At 40.9% G+C, this 24,840-nt stretch overlaps 1 protein-coding gene across 8 annotated transcripts in view; it reads right to left on the reverse strand.

The window, feature by feature from the left end:
- LYST (lysosomal trafficking regulator) overlaps window positions 1–21,852 on the reverse strand; it is a 196,209-nt gene extending 174,357 nt beyond the window's left edge. For all 8 annotated transcript variants that reach the window (XM_003797445.3, XM_023517645.1, XM_023517644.1 and 5 more), the window contains exons 1-2: window positions 21,802–21,852; window positions 1,097–1,187 (exon numbers count right to left, since the gene is read on the reverse strand). The gene's annotated coding sequence lies outside the window, so the exon portion shown is untranslated. The remainder of the gene's footprint in view (window positions 1–1,096; window positions 1,188–21,801) is intronic.
- Window positions 21,853–24,840: the final 2,988 nt, after the last annotated feature.

The raw sequence follows: 24,840 nt of genomic DNA on the forward strand, positions 1-24,840 counted from the left end.
TTAACAAGGATGCTGTTTAAAGCTCCAACACATTTCACTAGTATGTCTGACGATTGCTCTATGCTCAACAAGGATGCTGTTTAAAGCTCCAACACACTTCACTAGTACGTCTGACGATTGCTCTATGCTTAACAAGCATGCTGTTTAAAGCTCCAACACGCTTCACTAGTATGTCTGACGATCGCTCTATGCTTAACAAGGACGCTGTTTAAAGCTCCAACATGCTTCACTAGTATGTCTGATGATTGCTGTATGCCTAACAAGCATGCTGTTTAAAGCTCCAACACGCTTCACTAGTATGTCTGATGATTGCTCTATGCTTAACAAGGATGCTTACAGGATCTTGAGAACATTCTTCAGTGCTCACTCAACTACAATGAAATCGTTTCCTAAGACCCGGGCCAGCTTGGCTGGAGCACACATCCAGCTGCGCCCTGAGAACATCCCCCTTGGCTGGGGCACAGCTCGCTCCATCATCATGGCAGCTGCCCCACTCTGCTATCTACTCCTAGACCCTTAAACTCTCACCCCCACACCGTCATCCAGGCTGCTGCTGTCCTCTCGGTACAGCTCTTCCCTGGGTTGAAGCTTTATGGTAATAAATGCTTCTTCTACTTGACTAACTTTAGTCTCCCCAGGACTCTTTCCCAATGACCAAATGACCCTAACAGCTGGGACTTCAGGAGTGTGCCTGGCTAATTTTTCTATTTTTAGTAGAGCTGGGGTCTCGTTCTTGCTCAGGCTGGTCTCAAACTCCTGAGCTCAAACAATCTGTCTACCTCAGCCTCCCAGAGCACTAGGATTACAGGTGTGAGCCAGATAAGTACGGTTTCAACAATTTAAAAAATTATCTATATAGAATACTACGTGTTTCCTTTTATAACTCTGCCTTGCCCTCTCCTTGCTATGTTCATTCCTTTAAACTATTGTAAGATACATCATTTATGAATGAATGACAGTCTAGATATCCACATCTGCCAAGGGAAAGTTTAGTTGTTTTTACTAGTTTGATTAGTGTCACATAACAATGCAGTTTTAAAGGCTTAGACAGAATCAAGTATTTTGACTGCCAATATTTATTACAGTACATACTTACCAGTCTTTCAACACTTCCGTAACATTTAGAGTCTATATAATTTGGGCTTATAAACTAGATGAAACAAATATTCTTAGAAGAAAAGCTTCACCTACAAAAAAAAAAAAAAAGACAAACATATTAATGACAATACTAAGCCACAAATAATTTTAACCATTAAAATACTGACATAAAAATCAGTGGCCTGTGTTCATATGTGATGTATGCAACAACCAGAAAAGTTGTTAAAGTCTCAAGAGCACACTAAAAAAATGCCTACCTTCAAGAATTGAGCCTTGAGAGAGGGAGTTTTGAAAGGAACGTGCTTGTGCAAACAAAGCACCTAATCACAGGTCTCTACCCGTGCTGTCCTAACTCCTAACTTGCAACCTCTAGGCAAATTGCAAGTTCAAAGGAGCATCAGAACAGTATCAGTCTTCCTAGCACTGGAATCTAGGAGGCTGTAGAATATCATTTATATACTACTAAGAAAAAAAAGTCTTCAATTCAAAGTCCCTGGGCACTGTAAAGTTATTACTCTCCCATGAGGCTAAAAGGTATTTCAGGACATATGAGAACTCTGAAAATCCTAAAACCAAACAATGATTTATTGATCACTAATAAATATCATATTATTATTAAATCTTTTAAATGAATTAATCTTTTGTATACAATATAATGAAGGCTATTTCTAGAATACTTAGGGGCAAATTTCTACTTGGGGGATAGCAACAATGTTCCTCTATAGTTACGTTTTCTCTTTCTCTATAGTTTTTATCAGAAAGAAGCAGGAAAAATGTTTCTTTGTCATAGCTAAAAGGCAAGCATGAAGGTTTATTTTGAATTGTGAGTTTTAAAATCAGAATGTTCTCATGCCTTCAGAATGCTCAAATCTGGAGATCTGTCTTGAGTTCCTTCCAGCCTGGCAAACAGTTCTTACGGCACATACTACTTTAGGCATTGATGTGAGAAAACCCAGGCAGAAAAAACAGGACGGGTTGTGTTAGACTGCAAAGGGCTTTGTAAGAATTAGGAAAAAACATTCTTGCCTGGCAGGGACAGCTGGACATCAGGGTTCACAGCTATCAAAGCACAGGCTAGATTCCAGTCTTATCAGCCCATCAGCCGCCCAACTGAATGGAACAGCCCTGGGACAGTCTTAACACACACCCTCCTTACTTCTTCCTGCTACCTCCTGAACTAGCCAAAATCATACATGTATTTTTTAATTCTAAAATTATGAAAGGAGAAATTATCAAATTATGAGCCTAAAAATGGTAGCAATTGCTCTGACTACTAGTACTCTCCAGCTTGGATTACCACAATGTAAAGCCATCTGTCCAGCAGTGGTGAAAGTGATTCCAGCTGACCTGGTGTGGCTGTTAAAAGTGTGAGCTGACAGTCGACCTCATCTGTCTGTTTCTCTCTCTTCCGGAAGGACACGCCAGGCCAACCTGAGGGGCTTCTCTGATGCTCTTAAACTGGCCTGGTTTCTTTACCTTTCCAACAGCCTGGCTTAGAGATCCACTGGGTTTCATTTCATCCAAGATCATAATTCTAACTGCACAGGCATCTGCCCTCTTTGACTCTGTCATCCCCCTTTATTCATATTTGTTTTCCTTAATTTTTGCCACCCTAAATTATACTAAGTGCCCACAAAGTCTGGAAATATAGATACATTTTAATAAATTAAAGATGTCCTTAGTTGTATTTTATACACACATATTGCTTCTGTTTCAAAAGTACATAAATGCACCCTAGCGTTACTCTTCTCTATGACTATCTTACCTCCTAGGTCACAAGTTCCTTAGGTCTAGGGACTGTAATCTTGCTACTTTTTGCCTTTTATAGCTATAATACTAAATTTAAATTCAACACTATTATATTGTTTTAATTTCTAATATAACAATTGTTATAATATTGTAATAAAACTTGCCCCAGTAATATTCCTATGATCTTTATATTCTTAACACTTGCCATAAATGAAAAACGTAGTAAAAAATGCTTATAATCATATAAATGACCTTCTTAGAAAAATAATAGGTTTCACTTTCTCTCACAGAGGGACTGGCAAAATGTAAAATATAAAGAGCCAAAAGAAAAGAAACATATGGGGCGGCATTCTACTCCTTTCAGCCACAGGAGCCGCCCCATATGCCGGAGGTGGTGGGTTCAAACCCAGCCCCAGCCAAAAACTGAAAAAAAACAAAACATACATACACATAATTCCCCCCAATTTAATATATTAGCTATACCTTCTAGTTTTATGTTATCAGAATTTCATCAATATGCCAATTAAACTGAACATTTACTAAATTATGATTTTAAACCCTAGAGGCAGAATAAAAACAAAATCCCTACCTCCATGGATTTTAGTAGGATAGAGACAAAAACCCAACCCATAATGTCAAGTATTAGAGAAAAAAGAAGAAGAAAGGTACAGAGTGATAGGAATGCTACTTTATCGTTTATTTATTTTTGAGACACAGTCTCACTTTGCCACCCTTGTTAGAGTGCCATAGCATCACAGCTCATAGCAACTTCAAACTCTTCGGTTTAAGAGATTCTCTTGCCTCAGCCTCCCAAGCCGCTGGGACTACAGGTACCTGCGACAACACCCGGCTATTTTATTTTAGAGACAGAGTCTTGCTCTGGCTCAGGTTCATCTTGAACTCCTGAGCTCAGACAATCCACCCGCCTTGGTCTCCCAGAGTGCTAGGATTACAGGTGCGAGCCACCGCACCCGGCCACAGGAGAGCTCCTTTAGACAGGGTAGCCAAGGAAGGTGGTATTTGAGCAAAACGCTGAACAAAGTAAGTCAATGAGCTGTGTGGGTATCTGACAAAGTCATGTTCCATGGCACTGAGATAAATGCGTGTTTTATGCATTAGAAACTGAATACAAGAGAAAAAGAGAAGTCAAAAGGATTGCAAGGAAAGAGTGAGAAAAGCCACTCAGTCTCACTTCTCAAGAACCAAAGGAAGATGTGGAAAGAGGAAACAGACGTGTCCCCTTGGAACTGTTTCTCCCTAAGAACTAAAGTTCCTTCTCTCATTCCTCCCCCCACCAAACAAACAGAAAAGACTACCAGGGCTTGTTAGTCTGTGTGAAGAATCGTACTGCTGACTGACAGAAGAGCAGGCGGGAGGGAGGAACAAAGTTCAGATGCAGCTATGCTAAGTGTGGCCAGTCTGTTAGACACTAAGTAAAGGTTTTAAGTAGGCAGCTGGTTCAGTGAGGGGCTTGCAACTGGTGAATCAGTTCAGATATCATTAGCATGTAGATGTATCTTTAAAGCCCTGGGACTAGATGGATGAATAACCCGGAGCAGTGCTGTCCAACAGTTGTCTGACATGTTGGGACTGTTCTATAATTTCTGCTCGCCAAAGCAACAAAGACACTTGTGGCTAGTGGCCACCATAATGAGCAGTGGGGACCTCCGAATGAACGTGAAAGAAGCAGAGAGGAGGTCCTAGGACCGAACCTCAGCATGACCCAGCAGGGAGAGGGAGAATACCCAGCCCAGGACACTGTGAAGGGACAGCCAGGGAGGGGAGAGGAAAATCGGAGAGCAGTGTGGCCCAGAGACCAAGGGAAGAAAGCGTGAAACAGGAAAGAATGGTCAACGGTTATCAAATATTGCTCAGGAGAGGTTGAGTAAGATGAAGACTGGGATTGACCACTGAATGCAGTAACAGGGAAGTTACCGACAACCTTCGCAAAGAACGGTGGAGTGGGAAAGAATGGTGAGGATATGAAGGCCAGCAGTTTAGAAGTTCTCAAAAGAGAAAATGGATGGTAGCCTGAGGTGGATATGAGATAAGCGACATTTAAAAAATAACAATTGATCGGAGTAGGGCGCTGGCCCCATATACCGGAGGTGGCAGGTTCAAACCCAGCCCTGGCCAAAAACTGCAAAAAAGAAAAAAATAAATAACAATTGACGGATTGGAGCCCGTAGCTCAGAGGGTGGGGCACCGGCCACATACACCAAGGGTGGTGGGTTCAAACCCAGCCTGGGCCAGATAAACAACAATGACAACTGCGACAACAACAACAACACAAATAGCCAGGCCTTGTGGCGGGCACCTATAGTCCAGCTATTCGGGAGGCTGAGGCAAGAGGATAGTTTGAGCCCAAGAGTTTGAGGTTGCTGTGAGCTGTGACGCTATGGCACTCTACCAAGGGCAACACAATGAGACACTCTGTCTCAAAAAATAAATAAATAAAATAAAAATTAAAAATAACAATTGATGTTATAATATTACAGAGTGCTTACAAGTGGAAATATAGTATGTTTCTCCAATAGAGAAAGGAAAATAGACGAAAAATCAAAATGAGAAGAGATACTTCCAGGAATAATTGAACAGGCAAAATGAGGAGGATGGAATCTACAAGTGGAGGGGACAGTGACAGTGCCTCTGATGGAACAAGAAAGACGCCAGAGCACACCAGTGCAGATGGAGGAACATCAGTCCATTGGGCACAGGGAGGACAAAGTTCATTTCAGGAGCTTCTATTTTCTTAGTGAAATAAACAGCAAGGTTACTAGCTGAGAGAGAAAACTGACTGGGGGTGAAGGTGTTAAACTCAGGAGTGTACCAGGGTCAGAAATAGCAGCCCAGAAGATACTTCCCACTAAACTAAGACTGAGTTCTGTTGTTCCCTAACTGTACCCACCCTCTAATTAGCACATTGGCTCGTGGGTCTTACCAGACTCACCTATAGAATTCATCTGGCCACCACCACACATAGATTCTAATCCACTAAACCTATAGTAGAACATCAGTATGTTTACTAAACTTCATAGGTGATTCTGATGAAATATTAGACAGGAGAACCATTGCCACAGGTGATAGGAAGCCCGTGAATTATTTTAAACATGTGAATGGCGTGGTCAATCTCGACCAAATAGATTACTCTAGCGGCAATATGGGAGACAGACCTCAGGAAGAAAAATTTAGCCACAGGAAAACCAATGTGGGATTGGTGTTCTACTCCAAGCAAAAGGTAAGAAGACATTTTTCCTAAGGCAAAAAGGGTACAGTTTTATTAACTATCCAGGAGTTAAAATGAGCACAATTTTGGTGAAAGAATGAAAGTGAGGGAAAGTGGGTATTAGGACAACCCTCTGAATATTAGCTTGGTTAACTAGAAAGATGGCACTGCCACCTGGGAAGTATGTGGTACCAAAGATTTCATTTGCCATTGAAATTAAAATCTCAAGCTTAACAACAGGGTAAGACGTGGTCCCTAGGTTGCTGAGTTTCCACCTCTAGAAATACCAATTAGCCAGTGGCCACAGTGGGAGAAGGAAAAGGCGTCCAGGGTGGCACAGCTCCCTCTCTCTTGCATTCATTAATTCAACCAATATTTCTCTTTTTAAAATAAATAGTTCAATAAATACGTATTAACCTGCTTACTCATTCTATTTTTTGCTAGTTTCTGAATCTGTTCTGAGTAGTTGAATATACACCCAGTGGGCATCATGATGGTGATGAAATCAAAGAGCCCAGAGGCAGAAGACTGGGAATCTAGCAATTACTAGCTAGTCACACAGAGCTGTGTGATGTTTGGCTTCCTCTTCCATAAAATGCCTAACCCCCCCGGAGTTATTATATGAATTATGTAATGATTGTATAATGTCAATAAACACCGCTGGCAAATTTTACAGTTCCAGTTAAATACTCAGCACTAGCTGACCATATTAAAACAGAGAGTGCCCTCTGCTGGAGACAAAGATCATTGCAACCTCTTCCTCAGAACACTGCCAAGAAACTGATGGTGTTCTGCTTTACAAAGCAGTTTCCAGGGAAGCACTGAAAATAACAGTAAAGAGTATTCCCATTTTCTACTTTTGTCTTGTCCTTGGTTCCACAAAAAGAAGAGGAAAAGCAATAGAAAGGTTAAATAAACTTTATTCTTATAGCCTCATTAGAAAGCATAATTTTCCCTCTTCAAATAGAAACCTGAGTCAATTCCTAGTCTTCCACCAAATGCCAAAAATCCTGATAAACTCCCTTTTAAAGTAACACTATGTGCTTACCTAAGTTTCTTTTCTTTTCTTTTTTTTTTTTTTTTTTGCAGTTTTGGGCCGGGTTTGAACCCACCACCTCTGGTATATGGGGCCGGCAACCTACTCCTTTGAGCCACAGGCGCCACCCTACCCTAGTTTCTTACTTACAATAGTACTAAAGAAATTACTATTGAAAAAATATTTTTCATAAATGTTATTTTGTGCCAAAGAGAAGATCACAATAAATCAGTTATTGTGAGATCTAAACAAAATAATGTATAGAATAATAAGTATCCAATAAATTCTACTGAATCCAAATCTGCCATTATTTACTTTCTGAAAGATCTCATATACCCTTTACAACACATCAGTAAAAATCAAAAACCTTAGTAAGACAAAAAAGGTAACACTATTTATAAGACCATTCATACCATTTTATAAATGACATGAATAAAGGAATGAACATTAACAACTTAGAACCATACGTTTTCACAGTGGCAGAAACTTTGGAAGACATATTCTCTAAACCTGTGGCTCCCAACTCCCAGGCCCCAGACCTGTTCTGCTTCCAGTCAATGGCCTGTTATGGACCTGGCTGCACAGCAGGAGGGGAGCAGCTGTCAAGCAAAGCTTCATCTGTGTTTACAGCCTCTCCCTATCACAAGCACCTGAGCTCTGCCTCCTATCAGAGCCTTACTAGCTAGTCACACACAGCTGTGTGATGCTTGGCTTCCTCGTCCATAAAATGCCTACCCCCCGAGTTGTTTTCCCACCCCCAACTGTGGGAAAACCATCTTCCATGAAACTGGCCCCTGATGCCAAAAAAGTTGGGGACTGCTGCTCTAAATCCACATTCTACAGGTGGCAATAACTGAGGCCCACAGGTCCAAGGTCACAGAACTGGTTGGACCCCTGGACTCCCATGCCAGTTGCCTCAGAGTTATGTGATATTATTGGAGCTAATTAACTAAAACTAAAATAGCAAGTTTAGAAGACATACAGCCTCTTCTTTTGTCAGTTTAATTAAAAATTAGACAATGGGCAAAAGAAGTTTTCTTAACACTAAATACTATCCTAAATGCTATCCAGAGTCTTTACTCAAATCCACTAGACTGCAGTCTGTGTACTTGGAAATGAGAGTTTAAAATCCCTCTCTACAAACTACTATAACTACAACATGCAGCAGTATGTCCAAAATGTAGGAAACTTGGAAAGTGGAAAAGAGGGGGAGGAGGAACTGACCGTGTCTGAGACTAACAGAATTCTCTTTAAAGAATAAGCTAAAGTATATCAGTTCTATTAAATTTTACAATATTTAAGCAAGGGAATATCTGTTAATCTAAGCTTTACCATGTAGCTTTTTGGCCAATACTAGAAGTGTTAAGCAATAATCATGAGAATGATTCCCAATCAAAGACTTCAGATGGAAAGTTCACTAGAATATTATTTATACACCATATGTTTATTAATATAAGCACCTTTATAGTCTATTTTATAGTGGATAATATATACCCTCTTCTCTCGAGAAAATGGAAGCAAAATTTGGTAGTCACCAAATATGAAAAATCAAAATATATTTAATGGGCCTTGTGTTATAAAATTCCTCTTAAAATTTAAAATGCAGATAAGGGAAGGACCTAATACCTTAACAAAGTTCTAAACTAAATAAGAGAACAAAATAATTCATAAAAGCCACTTTACCATAAGACAAATGATTTATAAACAGAAATCTTCTGTAAAACAAATCACAATCCCATAATTACTGACAATGCATCATATCTGGAGACATATTCACCTTGAATTGAACCAATTAACGTCAAAAGAAACAGCAGTTGGTTAGAGGCCAAGCACTTCTTGACAAACTGATGCTCTGATTGTGCATTCAAGAGCATCTATCTAGCTAGAAGTCAGGATGTCACACATTCTTACAAGTTAGGATGGTCCCCAGCTCCTCAGACAGGAACACTGTGACAGCTTCAGGAAGGAAATGTTAAGGCTTTGAACTACAGACACTACAGAGTCTGAGTAACAACCCATGCCTCCATTGGAAAATGAATTCAGAGTTCCAACTTGAATGCTATTTATATATTTTGCTACATTCTCTCCAGATACTTTGACTGCCAGGCTAAGGAGAGGAGATTCCTCCATCTCCAAGCCACTTGTAGTGGCTCCAGTAATGTGGAGAAAGGAGTTCAGAAGTAAGGGTCCAGAAATAAGTGAAGCAAACAGTAAGCCAGTTAAACTTGAAGAGGTAATCGCAGCCCTTCTGCAAGCCTCCTCTCCAGGGTCCTCTCACAATGCCACACTTAGATAGACTAGAGTTTACATGACCTAGAGAAGATGAATCCTTAGAAGCACATATACACATATAAAACACTGTCTGGTAGGGCAATTTGCATTCTACACAACCATCTTAAAAATGAGCATTTGGGATACACCATTTATAAGTTACTGCAACGAACTGAAGTATAAGAAGTAATTATAACTGAAAACAAACTTTTTCAACTAACACTGAAGAAACAAGTTGACTACCAATAAAATAAAACTGACAGAATTTTTATTTAATAAATTATTTTAGGTCAAGGGTGGTGGCTTGTATGTCTACTAATCCTAGTAATCAGGGAGGTCAAGGTGGGAGAGGTCAAGTTCAAGATCAGCCTGAGCAAGTGCAAGACCCCAAGACGCTGTCTCTACTAAAAACTTAGCTAAGCATGGTGGCACATGCCTGTAGTCCCAGCTATTCAGGAGGCGGAGACAGGAGGATATACTGAGCCCAGGAGTTGGACGTTGCAGTGAACTATGACGATGCCACTGCACTGCAGCCTGGGTGACAAAGTGAGACTGTTTAAAAAAAAAAAAAAATTAAAATGAGAAATCTATTCTACTATCAAGACTCAGAAAGTTAAATGACCTTTGGGTTAATGACCATAACCTTAAAACTTTATAAATAAGAACACTAAGGCAGATGAAAGTTAAGAGATTTCCCCAACATTATCTCACCAGCCAGATCTACAGATTCCTACCCCATGTTTTTCCTAATATTGCATGAAATTTTTCAGAGACTTCCAGCAGCCAAACTATGTATTTCAGATGCTACCTGACAGAGCACCTGAGTGAGTAGGTCTGGCACTAACTACCACTTCAATCAGGCAGTGGCCCTGCCTCTTTGCTCTATGCTGTTTTCACCCTTTCAAGCACCGCAAACGTAAATGTTTCCAAATTGTTAACTTCTACCAAGAAATAAGTGATTGGAGGAAAAAAAAATGCTGCCCCTCCTAGAGGGAAGTATTTACATTTTAACAAGAAGTAACACCTTTAGCTCTACACTGGGTAAAGTTGGCTCTGACCTAGATGGTCCGTATTAATAATGGGAGCTATAATAATCCTTACTCAGAGAATATGGAAGAAATGGTTATACTGTTCCTGCATTTTTTTCTGTACTATGCATTTAGGCTAAGTCAAAGTAGAAAACACGTTTAAGGAAATATTTTCAATTTATGTAGAATACGTGGGCTCTTCAAAGAAAGAAAACTAAAAACATGTGTAAGAGCAGTGGTTTGGGGGGAGGTTGGAAAGCGATGGCCTAAAATCTGTACTGACTTCTTTTTTTTCTCCAACAAATAACGCCGCCTGCTTCCCTCCCCTCTCTCCCAAGCCCACTAAGTCTTACTTGACACTCCAGTCTAGCTGTGGCTGCCCAGGGATGAGACATTACTCTGGCTCCAGGTATTTGACAAAGCTGGCCAGGAAATAAAGAAAAGCCAAGCACAGGGAGCCAGGCAAAATTTTAACAGAAATCCAAAGGAAGTCACACAAAAATGTACCAAATGTAACTAGCAGTCACATTTTCCTCTTAACCAGTAGTTCATTTTTTCTAAAACAAACAAATTGAGCAACCAGTAACTAAGGTAAGAACCTGCATCTGACCCTGAGCACCATAAAAAGATGGAACTCCTCAGACACTGTGGTGATAGTGAGGCGGCTTTAAAAGTAATATAAGGGCCCGGCCAGGCAAATCATCTCCCTGGCTGGAAATCCCTGCTAAAAGGAATGTGCCGGAAGCTTTATACTGACTACCTCATCCACCCTCAAAATAGACCTCTGGATTCTTATAGAATAATGATAATGATGCTCTAACACACACCTACAGCGAATGCTTACATCACTGCTGTAGTGCTACTCTAAGTACTCTAGGTACACACGGTAATAAGATTAGGTAATTGCTCAAGATCACAGAGCTACTGTCAGGGCCAGGATTCAGATTCAGCTAATCTCTCTGTATTCTGTATACAAATTTCTATTTTCCAAAGCAAACACGGACTCTTCCCTCTAACAAACCAGCTCTTCCTTCCTCACTCCTATTTCAGTCAATGGCCCCTGCCCAGCACTCAGGTGAGAAACCAGAACAGCACTTCATCTGGGGCCTCATCAATTCTCCCTCTTGAAAGCCTACTGGTTCACATCTCATTAGCTCTATGACCTTGGGTATTTCAACTATAGATAGTTTTTTATCTATACAACTGGGTTCGTAAGAATGCCCACAGTTGTGAATATTAAAATTAAATAACTTGTGTAAAATGCATAGCGCAGTGCCTGGCAGACTGTAGGAAGATCAATAACTATAAGCTACTACTATCCTCCCCTTGAATCTGGTCCTTTCCTTCCCTTCCCCTCTGAACTCGTGCCTCAGCATTCTTAGGCTCCTTTCCTCCCTTACCTGCAATACCAACAATCTCCGGGTCGGTCACCCTGCCTCTGGTCTGTTCTCCATCCAATCCAAATACTACAACTGCTGAAAACGTCACTCACGTTCCTTGGAATCACAAACGACGCTCCAATTCATCAAGAATAAGATCCAAACTCCTCATTATTAGGAATATAACACCTGCCACAATTTAGCCCTTCTAATCTCAGAACAAAGTCTCATAATAACATGTACTACCCCTTCAAAATCTCAGAACAAAATCTCATAATAACATGTACTACCCCACAATTCCTTCAAAGGTTATAAAGACTCTCTCAACATTATTTTACTTTTTATCATATTGCTCTTGCTACAGGAATTCACATTAATTCTCAATTACTTTCCTACATGCCTCTATCTTAGCATTCATCACACTCTATTACAGAATTTTATTGTTTCTTTTCAAGCTACAAGATGTCATAAATAAGAAAAATTAACAAAATAATTACATTTTATATTTTTAATACTTTTACATTTATATGTCAACATGTAGAGAAATACCTTAAAATATCCTGTAAAATTTTCTCAAAAACATTTTGTAAATAAAGATACATTTAGCTACAATTTTTCATTTTCCCTATGTATGTATATTTGTATGGTGACCTATGGGACACCCTGTAGATTATACTTAAGAAGAGAAACCAGGTCTTATTTGTTAAAAAGAATCATTAGTGCCTAACATAGCACCACAAACAATAAGAGTTCAATCAAGAAATAGCAATTTATTTAATACTAACTTTGATAGACAACATTTTAATATTCAAATACCTTTAGGAAATCTTCCCACAGCTAAGACTCTGAGAAATAAATAGGCACATTTCTAAAAGTCTTTAATTATTTCATAGCAAGCATTTAAAGTATTAAGGAAAGTGCTACAGAAATACCTAAAAAGCCTTATAAAAAATTTTCAATAGTAAAAAAAAAAACTCCAGCAATAAAATTGTGAATTTTTTTATACCATGTTAAAGATTATAATTCAGAAAATAATACTTTAAAAATTCTTTAAAATCAATTATAGACTTTCCATCTCTCCTAAAGAAATTAAATACAAATAAATTTACACAGCAACACTATGGTGATCGATACTTTTTCATATATATTTTGTACAAAGTGAAAGGTTCTATAAAATAAATGTCAGAAATACTGAACACTGATATTTATAAGCTTTAAAGACACCTTGCAAGTATAGATAGCATTAGTTTCCTCTTACTCTTTCCTAATTCTTGCAGACACACAAAAAAAACAGCTTTCCTTCTGAAGAAAGAAAAAACTTAGTTGAGGCAGTCAATTATAGAAAAGTGTGTCATGGTTATAAAACACTTCACACCAAGAAAGATAACAAGATCAAACTGAGATGTGGTTGCTCAATCTATTATCCTCTAACCATCTGTAGGGATGGAAAGTTAAGGGAAAGGGCAGGGAAGAAAGGAATATATACTTAAACACTTTCTGAGCAAAGGCATTTCAAATTCTACTCGCACTAAATTTTTTTTCCTATCACACCGGGTATGATCACAATTAGTTTTTATCACTGTGATCTAATTGTAGACTTGTGTAAAGAAGTCATAAGTAAATTGATTACTGGAAACCAAACACTATAGGTTTCTAGAATGCACAGACATGGCTACGGTATTACTATCTTAAAATACGTTAACATGTTCAAGAAGTTGGTGGTGTAGCAGAATACCAAGAATACAAAGTCAAGAGAGTCTCAGTCTTCTGTTTTGCCTCAAATTCTCTTTAGGAGCTTAGGCAAGGACCTCCATTATTCATACATATATATATTTTAAAAAACAAAAACTAGATGATCTCTAAATTCCTCTGTGGGCTGTGAACTTTTATGACAGTACAATATTTGAAAACTACAGTAAGACTAGAATGTTTATTGAGGCTCAATTCATAATTGCCAAGTCGTGGAAGCAACCTAAGTGCCCATCAACCCATAAATGGATCAACAAACTGTGGTCTATGTAGACTGTGGAATATTATGCAGCCGTTAAAAAGGTTGGAGGCTTTACATCTTTTACATTTACCTGAATGGAGTCGAAATACATTCTTCTTAGTAAAGTATCGCAAGAATGGAAAGATAAATATCCAATGTACTCCATACTAAGATGAAATCAATATATAATTACATGCTCATAAGAACAATAAAACATTAATATAGTCCAGTTTGGGGTTAGAGGGAAGGAGGGGTCAGGGAGAGGACATTTGGCAGAAGGAGGGAGGGCGTGAGGTGGGATCTCACCTAACGTGCACATTGTGAGGGTGTCTAACACGCCCCCTGGGTGAGGGGCTCTTCTACAAATGGAACTGTACCCTGGAAGTAAGAACAATGTAACCTAAATATTGTACCCTCATGTTAAAAAAATTAGAAATTAAAAAAAATAAAAAAGTTGCAATAAGCATCAAAATTAATTTAATATTAAAATTATACATCTTAAATTTCCCTAAAGTAATATAATCAGGGGATTTTTTTTTTTTACATATAATCAGGTTTTGTCTTTTAAAAATAAGGTGTGAAGAAAATAAATATATTTCACCCATGTGGAACTAGTGACTTTAGAAGTATTCTCCAAACTCTTTAAATAAGGTTAACAAAGAAAAACTTTCAAAAAGAATTATCAGTATTATATACTATCTTTGGAAACATCGTTAAGTAGAAATTCCTAAAATGACAAAGACCTTTAATCTTTAACAAACTCTAACTAATGATGCAGTCAAGGTCCAACAAAGTCTAGACAAGCAAATATAAAAAGTAGGTTACGAGGCTGATGCAAGCTGATGGATATAAGCAGACATCCTCCAAGTTACACCTATAAAACTTGTGTCATTGGCCAGGATACACTGAATTTTGTACTTCAATGAATGAATATCCAAAAGCAATATTATGAACTAATTTTCATTTTATGAACTAATAAAGGTTTTGTTGCCCTTTCAAAAAAGCCACATTACTATGATAAAGGAGTAAATAATTCTAACCACGTTATAATTTCACACTCATCCAAACTCAGTGTCATAATATTCTTCTAAGAAACTAAAACAAGGGAATTATAGAACTAATAAGAATTATAGCAAATCATATTTTGATAAGATCAATTTTATTTTTTTGTTATTGTTGTTTTGTTTTGGTTTTCTTGAGACAGGGTCTCACTCTGTTGCCCAGACTGGAGTACACTGGTGTCATCATAGCTCATGCAAACTCAAACTCCTGGACTCAAGCGATCCTCCCGTCTCAGCCTCCCAAGTAGCTGGGATTATGGGCACCCGCCACAACGCCTGCTTAATTTTTTATTTTTCTGTAGAGATGGGAGTCTCACTATTGCTTAGGCTGGTCTTGAACTCCTGGCCTCAAGTGATCCTCCTTCTTTGGTCTCCTGAAGTGCTGGGATTACAAAGCGTGAGACACCATCCCAGCCTTGCTCAGATCAATTTTAAAGAGAAAAGAGAAAGGAAAAAAATTAATATACTATTATTTCTTCTTAAAAGTTCACAATACTAAAAAAGAGCGTATAGATTTGGTTTCATGTAGGTTAATTAAGCAGAAACTACCAAAGACTGAATTCAGCTAGGAATCAAATGCCACTACAGCAAAAAACTTAAATGGTCTTAACCAGAAAATATTTCCAATGTACAGACACAGTTAAGATTTAAAAAGAGATAGATAAGCATAAGAATAAATTCCTAAATAGCAAACTCATCTCAACAATAATCTTGGAAGTGGGACATGGTTACTCCATTCCAAAAAAAGTCTTAAAGGTAGAAAAAAGAAAATAAAATCCTAGAGTTAGTCCACACACTAGATGTGAATTTTCCAGTATTTCATTCAAATTAGGAATTCTATCTCTTCAATAAACACTTCCTGCCCATTCTAGTTTTGGACAAATTTTAGTCATTATGAAATTGGTCTTACTTGATTTAAAATGCATCTTCCTCCTACTTTCATCCTTTGATGACAATTACTGACTAAACATTAGGAGAAGGCGCTGGTTCAACTTCCAGCTTCCCTCTTAGTTTTTAAACTCTCGTTTCCATTGGTTTCTTCACTGCCCATATTTTATTTTATTTATTTATATTTTACTTTTTTTTAATAGAGACAGAGTCTCCCTGTATTGCTCTTGGTAGAGTGCCGTGGCATCACAGCTCACGGCAACCTCCAACTCCTGGGCAATTCTCTTGCCTCAGCCTCCCGAGTAGCTGGGACCACAGGCACCCGCCACAACACCTGGCTATTTTTTGTTGCAGTTTGGCTGGGGCCAGGTTTGAACCTGCCACCCTCAGTATATGGGGCCGGTGCCCTACTCACTGAGCCACAGGCGCTGCCCATTGCCTATGTTTTAAAAGAAAAAAAAAATTCTTTTGACCCTCCTCTTTCAAGATGACTCCAGAGCAGCCTGTCCTGGCAGTGGTCTTCTCAGGTGATCTCCCCTCTCTGCACAAGGCCGTCTGACTTGCATTCACACTACTCTACCAAAACTACTCAGCCCAAGATCAGTAATAACCTTCCAACAGCCAAAATCCATCCCGGTGGGTACAGTTCAGTACTTCTTTTACGTGATTTCTCTTCATGAGGAACATATAAGACCATTTTTTTTTTGAGACAGAGTCTCACTTTGTCACCCTCGATAGAGTCCAATGGCATCACAGCTCACAGCAACCTCAGACTCTTGGGCTCTAGCAATTCTCTTGCCTCAGCCTCACAAATAGCTGGGAATACAGGAGCCCGTCATAACACCCAGCTTTTTTTTTTTTTTTTAAGATGAGGTCTCACTCTGGCTCAGGCTGGTCTTGAACCTGTGAGCTCAGGCAATCCACCAACCTCAGTCTCCCACAGTGCTAGGATTATAGGCGTGAGCCACTGCGCCTGGCCAGACCATTCCTTTTTTAAAAGCTCTCTTCTCCTTTAACTTGTGAGATGATTAGTATACACACCCATGTTTCTATATTAATACATATACACACATATAAATTTTTTTTTAGTTTCCCTCCCACTCCTCTGACCACTCCTTCTCAGACTCCTTGCTGGATTCTCCTTTGCCAGTCATGTTGGTAAGCCTCTGGCTTCTCTCCTCCTCCTCCTCACTTCTCTTTCTTTACACTCTCCTTTGATAATCTCATCCACTTCTAAGGTTTCGTGTGCCACCTATACGTTAATGAATTCCAAATGTTCTTGTAGACCTAACCTAGAACTTTCTTCCAATCTTCAGATCCTGATATAATAAGATGTATCCAGATTATTTCAGAGCAATACCATGGAGCTAAAGAAAACGGTCTTATGCTAGTAAGCTCCATTTATGCCCCTCCAGCTTAAGGGCTCAATTCATTTATTCTCGACATCCACACCCCCTTTCCAAGGTGATAACTCTTCTGGTTACTTGATTTGTCCGAGACAGTCCTGGTTATGTGTATTGTCCCAGAGTAACTATTCAGGACACCCTTTTCACTCATAACATAGCGGCACCAGTTTGGTCAATGACTTACATGATTATCCTACCTACCCACAACTATCCTTTCTGATTTTTCACACACAACTAGGTAAATTTTCTTTCCTCCCTGGTTCTTTTACTCCCTACCTGTAGGAACCCTAACTCTGGTGCTAAGAAACTTCGCTACATTTTTTTACCTTCACACAGGAAGCTCACTTCACCTTAATAAATCACTACATACCAGGCCAGAAAAACAGGTCAGTATTACCCTGGTTTCCCAAGCTGACTTATGAATCAGTGTCCCATCTTACACACTTTAAAGGTTATATTGTAGCTATATTTATAATTGTCACCTATTGATTTCTGAGTCAGTAATCCCCATTACTGAGAACTGTGCCATAAGACTACCTTCCTTTCTACACAAAGCTGGTATATCCTGAAGACTTCATTGTCCATAAGAACAATTAGTCTCAACACACCAAATTTAAAGTTCTTTGCTTTCCTCTTCTTCAATGACCCCTACTTTGCAGAAGGCCAGCATGGTTTATTAGGTAGGCGTAAGGCTGTCAAAGCTGGAAAGACTCCTAGCTTGTGCCTTGGGGAAAGGTACTCAAGCACCCTGAGCCCCATTTTCCTCATCTGTGAAATGGTGATGCTAATATGTTCCTCACAGGATTGTTGTGAAACTAAGTATGATCACCTGTGACTACTACCCACTATCAATAAATAGCTTTTATTAATGTTAAAATGGTAATAATTAGCACTATTAATCTTGGTGACCCACCATAATCAGTCCTTGTTTGGCCCTATCACCACCTGAAACCACTCCAACTCCAGATCTCACATTTAAGACTCTCCCATCACATATGCCTACTTTTCCATCTCTAGTACTTTTTTACTCGCATCAGCCTTCCCCTTACTCACTGAGATTCTTCACCTCTTCATTCTCCATATTTACCAGCCCCAGACTGGCTTTAAAAATCCTGATGTTAAACCAGGCAACTAAAGATAATCCAGAAAGAGATGAATCAGATGAAGGAGTTCAAATTAAATGCAGCAAGAGAATAAAAAGATCCTCTGAAACCCTGAATTACACGGCTTTCACCACAACTGAAACTAACAAACACACTCTGTGAGTACAAGCAAACAGAAACAAAAACAAAACTACATTTGGGAAAAGAATGCCAGGGAAGTCCAAAAGAACTAAAGAGAAAACAAGCATGAGATACGAATCGGCAGTTTACGGCTTAAAATTTTAACCCTCGGTATAGTAAAGGTAATGCAAAAAAATTCTTCAAAACAAAGTCACTGGAGTTTACTACTAATAGTCTCCACTTAGACAAAGATTCTTTGCTTGGCAAAACTTTACTTAGGTTTCTGAATCCTCTGGTAGGCCCATCTGTGCACCTCCTTGTAAAATCCCGTTTTAGCAAAGAATCCTGCTAAGTCTGTTTAGCATACCATCTTGAATAAGTGATTACCCTCAACTTGACCAGGTTCTTCATCTTCCACCACTCCCAGGTGAAGGCTGATTCCAATCTGATCTCTCTGCCCTGTCTTTGGCAAGATTACTATTAGGTTGATTTAACCAGAGTCCCCTTTACTCCTGATGTTTCCTCTTTTGTCTTTTTTTCCAGTCTCACTCGGTGCACTGGGTAGAGTGCAGTGGTGTCCCAGCTCACAGCAACCTCAAACTCTTGGGCTCAGGTGATCCCCTTGCCTCAGCCTCCTGAGTAGCTGAAACTATAGGTGTCAGCTGCCACCACACCTGGCTAGTTTTTCTAGTGTTAGCAGAGATAGGGTCTTGCTTTTTTGCTCAGAGTGGTCTTGAACCCTTGAGCTCAAGAGATCCACCGGCCTCAGTCTTCCATACATGCATGAGCCACCGAGATGGCCTGATGTTTCCTCTTAATCATTTCCCAGCCACTGACCCCCACCCTGCTCCTTGGCTATAAATTTCCACTTGCCCATGCTATATTTGGAGTAGAGCCCAATCTCTCTCCTGTACTGTACCCTGTTGCAGTGGACCCTATACCCATCACAATGGTCCTGTACAGTCTCTCTTACCATTCTTTCAACAAGTATCATCGAATAATTTTTTTCTTTAAAAATGTGAATGTGTAATTTTATTGTCTTCTAAACAACTCCTAACCTTCTCTCCATCAAATGTACTCTTCTCATAAACCTCATCTCAGCATGTATCTATCCCATCTTCCTACTTGCTCAGGACAAAACTTTGGCATCCTTTCCACCTCTATGCTCGACTTATCCTGAAATCAATGACCTCTCAGCACCTCCACCAATTCTACTTTTGTCCAAGCTACATTATCTCTGGCCTGGATTGTGGCAACAGTCCCTGAACTGGAATCTCTGCTTCTGCTGCCCCTGCCCAATCCCTCCCCCACAGCAAAGTCTTCTCTATTCAGCCACCACAAGGACCATTTTAAAAGGTAAGTCAGGTTATATCCTTTCTTTATTCTAATGAAGACTTCTCCTTTTCACTCAGAGAAAACCTCAAGGCCTTATACAATCTAATCTCCCACCAACACTAACTTCTCTGGCTTTATTTCTAGTACTTTTACTTTGTTCACTCCACCACAGCCCAATCAGCCTCTCTCTGCTGTCCTCCAACATGCCTCAGACTTTTTGCAAGAGTGTTCCCTCTTCTTGCACACTCTTCCCCCAGAGAGGCACATGGATTACTCCTCACTTCCTTCCGGTCTCGGCTCAAATATCATCCTCTCCAGGAAGCCTTCCATGGCTACCTCCAGTGGCAACTGCAACCTTCTCCCTGTTCCCTGGGCTCTCGCTTCTCTACTTTTTCTCTCTTTTTCCTGAATACCATCTGACATAACACATATTTTGTTATCTAAGGTCCCCACTAGAATATAAGCTCCATGAAAGAGGGTATATTTACCTGTTTAGAAAAGTGTCTGGCACACAGTAGGTGCTTAGTAAATATTTACAAAACATATATGATTTTATAGTTTACAAGAATTTTCAAAGTAAATTAAATTATAGTAACTCAATTTCTCCTTATGTCCTCATTTCTCCAAATTCTCCAATCGTTGCAGTAACAATGTAGACGATAGCAAAGAGATATCAAAAAAGAGTTGCTGGCTACTAGCAGAGCTCTTCAAAACAGATAGTCAGGGCTGCGCCTGTGGCTCAGTAGGTAGGGTGCTGGCCCCCATATACCAAGGGTGGTGGGTTCAAACCTGGCCTCAGCCAAACTGCAACAAAAAAATAGCTGGGCATTGTGGTGGGCCCCTGTAGTCCCAGCTACTCGGGAGGCTGAGGCAAAGAGAATCGCCTAAGCCCAGGAGTTGGAAGTTGCTGTGAGCTGTGTGACGCCACGGCATTCTACCGAGGGCGATAAAATGAGACTCTGTCTCTACAAAAACAAAAAACAAACAAAAAAACCCCCTCAAATTAACTACATCTATAACATGAAAGCTTAGAGTCATCTTTTTAGCATAAGGTTTCTAGGTGTCTAAAGTCACAGAACAGAAGAGCCAAGAGTCATCAGGAGAAAAGTCCTATTCAGTTTGTCCTAGCAATCTGTTAAACCCTAGGGAATACGCAAGCTGAATTTGATCTTCAAGGAAACACTGGCACAAATTCAACACGAACGTATTCACCACAAGATTCAACTCCCTTAAAATGTTCTATCTGCTTAAAAGAAACCCCATTAACTATCAAGTGCTGTCACTGGGCGTGTGTCGTCTACTGAGCCTACAGGGGATGTTTTGCTATGTTTTGTTTTTAACCCGGTAAGAATCAGGGCTAAGGAAGCATTTCCTAAAGCCTCTGTTTCCCTTCCACCACTAAACAACCCGGTGTCTAACTGGGTTATTTCCCATACAATTAACCCATCAAAAAAGCAAAGGGGCATCTCAGCAGGCTCCAATGATGCCTGAGACAGCAGCTGTCTCAGGGGATTCCGTGGAGAGAGCCTTTCGCCCGGGCAGAGGATGTCACGGGCAGGATAAAAAGCAGCAAACCAAGGCGCACAGTGGATGACAGGTGGGCGAGTACCGCGGGGCAAGAGTGCGAGGAGCCCCTGACAGGGTGGTGGCGCGGAAACTGTCAACTCCCATCGTCAACCTGCCAGTCCGGGCCCGGCTGGGATGAGGGAGTGCCGGGGCACGAGATTAAAAAATACAATAAAGGTAGCAGTAAATCTTCGCCAGCCTGCTCGACCTCGCCCCTCGCGCGCCGGGAAATAAAGTTAGTGCCGGGTGGCCGCGCGGTCGCTGCAAATGGCCTGGACGGGCCCGGCCGAGCTCCCGCCCGCGGCTGCTCAGCTGTGTCAGAGGCGGCCTGGCGCTGCGGGGAGACATCCCGGAGCCCCGAAGCTGAAGAGTAAGCCCGACCAGCACGTCAGGCCGAATCTCCCCGCGCCCGCAGCCCGACAGCAGTGATCCCCAGCCCGGGCTGACTGCCACCACCCCTAAAGCGCCTTCCCTCCAGGCCACGCTTAGGGTCCGGTACCCTGAGCCCTCTGCCGGCATCCTGGGCCCCCGCCGACCGCCTTTACCTGCTCTGTGGCCGCTGCCGCCGCTACGCACTTGCCTCACACGGAGAATCCAAGCAGAAGCCTCAGCCCCCACCCCCGCCCCCTCAGGTAACCCAGGAAACCGGGAACACCACCCCCTCCCGCCCTCCAGTCCGGACGCAAATCCTCTCTTCTGCGCACGCGCATTTGGCCAGCCTGCTAGTCCTTAGCCCCGCCCCCTTCTGGGAGAGCAACGCCGGCGTCGCAGGCGTGACGTAAAAGCCGCCGAGCCAATGGGGAAAGAAGGAGGACGGGCCGACCCATGGTGCCGCGGCTTCGGGCCGTGGGGTTTCCTCCACGCCGGGGAGGCTTACCCCGGTGACCGCGCCTTCTCGCTGTGTTCTGCGTGGTGGGCCGCTTCGGATCCTGCGGAGCGCAAGCAGCGTTTGAAAAGGAGCTAGCACCTGCGCAGCGTCTGCTGCCTACGTTCAACACAGAATGTCATGTCCCGTCGTGTACGTCCAAAGGATAAGAATAGAAGAAATAATAGGAAGGGACTGGGAGAAGGAAAAATACTCTCCACAAGAAACCCCTACCCTGCCTCCGGGACCTGATCTGGAAAAAGCCATATTGTAATTTACCGTAGGCTTCTCTCAAGAAATGGAAAACGTTTGCAAATCCACGGCAGAATTAATTCAGGGCATAGGCGTATTTTCCAAGTTAGTTCTGTTCAAACATATTTGCATATAGTGCACAGGCAGCGCTGTATATGCCCTACTATATCCGTCTTTCCAGAAAGTGGGAGCTCTTGGTTCAATACAAGGATGTCTTCGGCTACATCACAGACTGCCAGGCCTACCCTGTAGCTGACTGGCCGTCGATGGCTTGGCTTTTCAAGGGCCACCCCTCCTCAACTAGTCGCTGATGATAGGAATGTCATACCGGGAAGGAGCCTGAACTACACAAATACAGTTTTGTATTCGGTAGTTTTCAAGTCCTGTAAGTTTTCAAGGCAAACTGTAAGCAAATAGTCCACAAATTAACAAGATTGCAGTACAATCAGCTCCCGCAATTTTCTTTTTTCTTTTTATTTATTTTCTATTTTATTACTTTTTTTTTGCAGTTTTTGGCCGGGCCTGGTTTGAACCCGCCACCTCCTGTATATGGGGCCGGCGCCACAGGCGCCACCCTCCCATAATTCTTATACACAGAAATTGTCAAATAGAAATAATTCAGGATATTATGTCCCAGGGCTATATACTAAATGTAACTCTCAGTTCCTCAGATTCCCATCTGACTCAATGGCAAGCAAAGTAAATGGTTGCCCATTGATGTGGTTTAGAGTGACTCTTGGGGAAAATTCCCCACTTTAAAATGCCTCTTCTTTGATGTCTGTTGTTAACCCTTAGCAGTTCATATCTTTAGGCTGGGTTGCCCGCTTTCTCTGGCAGGCAGCCTTTTAAAATGCAAATATTCTGGTGATGGGCAAGTCCCTAACAAGTTAGTGAAATCATCACTATTTAACAAATATGTAAAAGGCACTCACAGCGTGCTAGGTATTGTGCTCGGTGCTGGAGATACTGTGGTGCCTGAACTTGAAGAGGAAGCCTGGCGACCTGTTTTACAATTTCACCTAAACTGAACCTGCTCTTATTTACACATTAACTTTCACCCACTAATTTTAAGAACACCCCCCTCCTTTTTTTAATGGATGAAAGAAGTCACTGAAATGTCAAGAAGCAAGCCAGTTTCTGTTAACCTTGACTAGAAGATAATAGATGATCATGATTTTATTAAAATAAAAGAGAAAGAAAGACTTTAAATCTCTAAATGACAATAGTACACAATTGGCCCTTGGAGTATTCGTTATAAAAGGCACAAAGTAATGCCATTTGTCACTTTTCTCTGTATGTCTGAGCCATAAAGTTTTTTTGTTTGTTTGTTTTGGGGTTTTTTTGCAGTTCTTGGCCAGGGTTGGGTTTGAACCCACCACCTCCGGCATATGGAGCCGGTGCCCTACTCCTTTGAGCCACAGGAGCTGCCCAGTTGTAAAATATTTTAACCAAGCTACTGCAGTACTGATTTTAGTCAGTATATCTTAGAAGATCAATATTAAGTAAAACTTAGTTTAAAAGATTTCAGAGTACAAACTAAACATAAAATCCTAAGACACCTGCTAACTGAGTGCCTGCTGGCCTCTCAGTCAAGAGGACCTAGAAACGCCTTAAAGTAATGGGATGGGAGAGAAAGAACACAAATTACGGGATATGATTTCCCTTCATAAATATTCATGACTCCTCCTATAGCTTGTTAAAGATGTATATTTGACCAGCGCTTAGTATAAAATACTGTCGCCTTTTATCTTTCTCTGAAGAACATGTGCCTGGCTTCTGGCCTAGATTATGCTTCCTGACCTGTTGGAATGGCTGCCCAGTAGGTTACTACCCTTTGTGAAAAATAAAGCTCTCCTTTTCCAAAGTATAAATCTAGTAATTTTTTTTTTTTTTTTTTTTTTTTTTTTTTTTTTTACAAGAGTAACACACAAAAAATGTGTAATCAAGAACACCCAAAAGGGGCCCAGCATGGTGTCTCATGCCTGTAATCCTAGCACTCTGGGAGGCTGAGGCAGGTGAATTGCCTGAGCTCACAGATTTGATACCAGCCTGAGCAAAAGTGAGACCTGGTCTCTAAAAATAGCCGGCCATTGTGGCTGGTGTCTGTAGTCCCAGCTACTTGGGAGGCTGAAGCAAGAGAATCACTTGAGCCCAAGAGTTTGAGGTTGCTGTGAGCTGTGATGACACAGTACTCTACTGAGGGCAACAAAGTAAGACTCTATCTCCAAAAAACCACACACACACAAAAGAGGAAAAAATAAAGAGAAAGTAATAAATATGTAGAGGGAAGTCCTACTTAGGCATCCATCACACAATGAGAAACTTCCTAAATGGAAAAAGTCCAAATAATTTGACTCCAAGCTTGGATTCTAAAATAAAATTATAGCATCAAGGGTTAACATACAGTTAGGCCAGGAGCAGTAGTAGCTCATGCCTGTAATCCTAGCACTCTGGGAGGCCAAGGCAG

Source organism: Otolemur garnettii, unplaced genomic scaffold (assembly GCF_000181295.1).
Source record: "Otolemur garnettii isolate 467f Iridium unplaced genomic scaffold, OtoGar3 scaffold00116, whole genome shotgun sequence".
NCBI classification, from domain to species: Eukaryota; Metazoa; Chordata; class Mammalia; order Primates; family Galagidae; genus Otolemur; species Otolemur garnettii.